The sequence below is a fragment of the Pongo pygmaeus genome, chromosome X (assembly GCF_028885625.2).
Source record: "Pongo pygmaeus isolate AG05252 chromosome X, NHGRI_mPonPyg2-v2.0_pri, whole genome shotgun sequence".
NCBI lineage: Eukaryota > Metazoa > Chordata > Mammalia > Primates > Hominidae > Pongo > Pongo pygmaeus.
Window position 1 is genome coordinate 140,348,643 of NC_072396.2, and position 6,000 is coordinate 140,354,642.

The window sequence follows — 6,000 nt, forward strand, 5'->3', positions numbered from 1 at the left end:
AAAGATGTGGCTATCAGAGTGGCAAGAGTGCCCTGGGTGTGATGTTCTCTTTCCAGGGACTTACATTGCCAGCTGCAGTTTCTACAGCACTGCTGATGAAGTGCATATAAAAACTTAGAAAAGAAAGGAAATTAGTATGTGAAATACTAATTTTTGTATTTGTATTGTAACCCATGTTTGTTGCAGCACCATTCACAATAGCTAAGATTTGGAAGCAACCTGAGTGTCCTCCAACAGATGAATGGATAAAGAAAATGTGGTACATATACACAATGAAGTACTATTCAGCCATAAAAAAGAATGAGATCTCATCATTTGCAACAACACGGGTGGAACTGGAGGTCATTATGTTAAGTGAAATAAGCCAGGCAAAGAAAGACAAACTTCACATGTTCTCACTCCTTTGTGGGAGCTAAAAATTAAAACCACTGAACTCATGGAGATAGAGAGTAGAAGGATGGTTACCAGAGGCAGGGAAGAGTAGTGGGGGTGTCAGGGGTAAGCGGGGATGGCTTGTGGGTACAAAAGTATAGTTAGGTAGAATGAGTAAGATGTAGCATTTGATAGCACAACAGGGTGACTACAGTCAATAATTTATTATAAATTTTAAAATCACTAAAACAGTATAATTGGATTGTTTGTAACACAAAGGAAGGATAAATGGTTGAGGTGATGGAGACTGTTTACCCTGATGTGACTATTATACATTGTATGCCTTATCACAATATCTCATGTAATCCATAAATATATACACCCACTAGGTACTGACAAAAATGAAAAATGAAAAAAACCCCTAGAAATCCACAGAGCACGATATGGGTCTAGCCTTCACCTGGGATGGCAATTAGAAACTGATTGAATGCACAGACGTTTTCTCTTTTGATGGTGATTATAACTGGGACTGGACTCTTCAATATTTGCATCTTAGCTTCCAAAATTCTGGAAAGCACTAGTTCCTCAAGTTCCTACAGTTATTCATTCTGGAGACTCAAGTATACTCTTCCAGAAAACCTGTAGGCCATCCACCGGAATGCCCAAATGGAGTCACTCTTAAATAACAAGCCCTGCATGTTTCCAAAACCTCTAATTATCAGTGAAATATTTACTATAGCAGCCATTTCACCACCCAGGGCAATTGGAGAACGGCAGATACTAGGGACCATTAATTCTGTAAAAGCTGTAGAAGACTGCAATGAAGAATCACAGTTACAGGACCAAAAGTGACAGTCTTCTATTTTGGATGTTTGTACAACGAGGATATACAATTAATAAAGTAGTCGAGGAACAGTTTTCTGCTTTAATACCAAAAACTAACATAGAAACCTGTAAAGGTGTCCAAGTGTAGTAATCCTTTTCATGTATATCTGGTTAAGATTCAAAACTGAAACTTTCTTTTTTAACCTTTTTAAAATTATAGATGCAAGACGGGTACATGTACAAGTTTCTCGCTTGGATATAATTGCATAATGCCGGGGTTTGGGCTTCTAGTGAACCCATCTCCCAAATAGTGAAGAGAGCATCCAATAGGTAGTTTTTCAACCCTCCAACCTGCTCCCTCCCTCCCCTCCACTTCCCTTTTGGAGTCTTCAGAGTCAATGGTTTCTACCTTAATGTTCATGTGTACCCATTGTTTAGCTCCCACATATGAATGAGAACATGCAGTATCTCATTTCCTGATTATCTAATTTTGTTTCTGCGTTTCACTTAAAAGTGAAGTTTTCGCCGGACACAGTGGCTCACGCCTGTAATCCCAGGATTTGGGAGGCAGAAGTGGGTGGATCGCTTGAGGTCAGGAGTTCCAGACAAGGCTGGCCAACATGGCGAAACCACAGCTCCACCAAAAATACAAAAGAATAGCCGGGGCCTGGCGTGGTGGCTCGTGCTTGTAATCCCAGCACTTTGGGAGTCTGAGGTGGGCAGATCACTCGAGGTCAGGAGTTTGAGACTAGCCTGGCCAACATGGTGAAACCCTGTGTCTACTAAGACATGCAAACAACTAGCCAGGTGTGATAGGTGTGCCTATAGTCCAACTACACAGGAGTCTGAGGCAAGAGAATTACTTGAACCCAGGAGGTGGAGGTTGCAGTGAGCCGAGAATGCACCATAAACTTAATCAAATTGTTGTTTGAACTGAAGCTGCTGTACTGCAGGTGGTTTTGTTGCATCGGCAACTGTGACATTCCTGGGAACGTGATATATAATCCTGATTAGGTGAATGTTTTGTTTTTTTTTCAGTAGTTGTCATAAACAAGAGTTTGGGTCCAGCTAGAAAGGACAGCAATGTACTATCATCTCCTCTTTCAACCTCATATCAACTCTCAAGGTTTATATCCTAAACGAGTCCTTAGGGACCATGACCACCTTTCTCTTAAACCAGATGTAACACCATTCTTTGCACTGATGACATTATGCTGACTGCGCAGGAGGTAGCAACTAATTCAGACACATTAGCGACACACTTGCAAGACATTATGTGAGAAATAATTCCCACACAACGTCAGGGGTCTTCTACCTGAGTGAAACGTTTAACAACCTAGTAGTCTGGCATGTCAAGATGGTGGATATAAGGTGAACAGCATTTTCTTACATCTTGCCTTTTTTACTACTTAATAAGGAACACAGAAACGAGTTGCATAATAGATGTTGTCTTAGTATATACCTCAATGTTGTGCAGTACTGTGACCCATTGACAGGTGCCTGAAACCCTGCTAGGATGGACTGGGGCCCAGAAAAACAGAAGCTTCCTTTGTCCTGTACCTGTGGTCTCATGGAGAGTTCCCTGTGACCAGTTGAGGAGAAAATAAAAAACATCATGCCTGATTTTCATTTGTTACTTCAGAATATGCAGGCACCACATCTATTAAGTTTGTTACTACTGCAAAAGAAATTACCCCCAATTTAGCAGCTTAAAACAACACAAATATATAAGCAGTTCTGTAGATCAGAAATCCATGCAGCCTGGATTGGTATCTCTGCTTAGGATCTCACAAATCAAAGGTAAGGTATCAACCAGGCTGCTGACTAACTGAGGACTCAGAGAGAAATTATTTTCAAGCTCATTTGGCTTATTGGCAGGTCTAACTTCTATTTATTTATTCATTTATTTTCATTATACTTTAAGTTCTAGGGAACATGTGCACAACGTGCAGGTTTGTTACATATGTATACATGTGCCATGTTGGTGTGCTGCACCCGTTAACTCGTCATTTACGTTAGGTATATCTCCTAATGCTATCCTTCTCCTCTCCCCCCACCGCATGACGGGCCCCAGTGTGTGATGTTCCCCACCCTGTGTCCAAGTGTTCTCATTGTTCAATTCCCACCTATGAATGAGAACATGCGGTGTTTGGTTATCTGTCTTTGTGATAGTTTGCTCAGAATGATGGTTTCAAGCTTCATCTATGTCCCTACAGAGGACATGAACTCACCCTTTTTTATGGCTGTGTAGTATTCCATGGTGTATATGTGCCACATTTTCTTAATCCAGTCTATCATTGATGGACATTTGGGTTGGTTGCAAGTCTTTCCTACTGTGAATAGTGCCGCAATAAACATACATGTGCATGTGTCTTTAGAGCAGCATGATTTATAATTCTTTGGGTATATACCCAGTAATGGGTTGGCTGGGTCAAATGGTATTTCTAGTTCTAGATCCCAGAGGAATTGCCACACTGTCTTCCACAATGGTTGATCTAGTTTACAGTCCCACCAACAGTGTAAAAGTGTTCCTATTTCTCCACATCCTCTCCAGCACCTGTTGATTCCTAACTTTCTAATGATCGCCATTCTAACTGCTGTGAGATGGTATCTCATTGTGGTTTTGATTTGCATTTATCTGATGACCAGTGATGAGGAGCATTTTTTCTCCCATTCTGTAGGTTGCCTGTTCACTCTGATGGTAGTTTCTTTTGCTGTGCAGAAGCTCTTTAGTTTAATTAGATCCCATTTGTCAATTTTGGCTTGTGTTGCCATTGCTTTTGGTGTTTTAGTCATGAAGTCCTTGCCCATGCCTACTATGTCTTGAATGGTATTGCCTAGGTTTTCATCTACGGTTTTTACGGTTTTAGATCTAACATTTAAGTATTTAATCCATCTTGAATTGATTTTTGTATAAGGTGTATGGAAGGGATCCAGTTTCAGCTTTCTACATGTGGCTAGCCAGTTTTCCCAGAACCATTTATTAAATAGGGAATCCTTTCCCCATTGCTTGTTTTTGTCAGGTTTGTCAAAGTTCAGATAGTTGCAGATATGTGGCATTGTTTCTGAGGGCTCTGTTCTGTTCCATTGGTCTATATCTCTGTTTTGGTACCAGTACCAAGCACACTGGAATCTCGGGGACACATTCAAAGCAGTGTGTAGAGGGAAATTTATAGCACTAAATGCCCAGAAGAGAAAGCAGGAAAGAGCTAAAATTGACACCCTAACATCACAATTAAAAGAACTAGAGAAGCAAGAGCAAACACATTCAAAAGCTAGCAGAAGGCAAGAAATAACTAAGATCAGAGCAGAACTGAAGGAAATAGAGACACAAAAAACCTTTCAAAAAATCAGTGAAACTAGGAGCTGGTTTTTTGAAAAGATCAACAAAATTAATAGACCACTAGCAAGACTAATAAAGAAGAAAAGAGAGAAAAATCAAATAGACGCAATGAAAAATGGTAAAGCTGATATCACCATCGATACCACAGAAATACAAACTACCATCAGAGAGTACTATAAACACCTCTACACAAATAAACTAGAAAATCTAGAAGAAATGGATGAATTCCTCGACACATATACCCTCCCAAGACTAAACCAGGAAGAAGTTGAATCTCTGAATAGACCAATAACAGGCTCTGAAATTGAGGCAATAATTAATAGCTTACCAACCAAAAAAAGTCCAGGACCAGATGGATTCTCAGCCGAACTCTACCAGAGTTACAAGGAGGAGCTGGTATCATTCCTTCTGAAACTATTCCAATCAATAGAAAAGGAGAGAATCCTCCCTAACTCACTTTATGATGCAAGCATCATCCTGATACCAAAGCCTGGCAGAGACACAACAGACAAAAAGAATTTTAGACCAATATCCTTGATGAACATTGATGCAAAAATCCTCAATAAAATACTGGCAAACCGAATCTAGCAGCACATCAAAAAGCTTATCCACCATGATCAAGTGGGCTTCATCCCTGGGATGCAAGGCTGGTTCAACATACACAAATCAATAAACGTTATCCAGCATATAAACAGAACCAAAGACAAAAACCACATGATTATCTCAATAGATGCAGAAAAGGCCTTTGACAAAATTCAGCAGCCCTTCATGCTAAAAACTCTCAATAAATTAGGTGTTGATGGGACGTATCTCAAAATAATAAGAGCTATTTATGACAAACCCACAGCCAATATCATACTGAATGGACAAAAACTGGAAGCATTCCCTTTGAAAACTGGCACAAGACAGGGATGCCCTCTCTCACCACTCCTATTCAACATAGTGTTGGAAGTTCTGGCCAGGGCAATCAGGCAGCAGAAGGAAATAAAGGGTATTCGATTAGGAAAAGAGGAAGTCAAATTGTCCCTGTTTGCAGATGACATGATTGCATATCTAGAAAATCCCATCGTCTCAGCACAAAATCTCCTTAAGCTGATAGGCAACTTCAGCAAAGTCTCAGGATACAAAATCAATGTGCAAAAATCACAGGTATTTTTATGCACCAATAACAGACAAACAGAGAGCCAAATCATGAGTGAATTCCCATTCACAATTGCTTCAAAGAGAATAAAATACCTAGGAATCCAACTTACAAGGGATGTGAAGGACCTCTTCAAGGAGAACTACAAACCACTGCTCAATGAAATAAAAGAGGATACAAACAAATGGAAGAACATTCCACACTCATGGGTAGGAAGAATCAATATCGTGAAAATGGCCATACTGCCCAAGGTAATTTATAGATTCAATGCCATCCCCATCAAGCTACCAATGACTTTCTTCACAGAATTTGAAAAAAC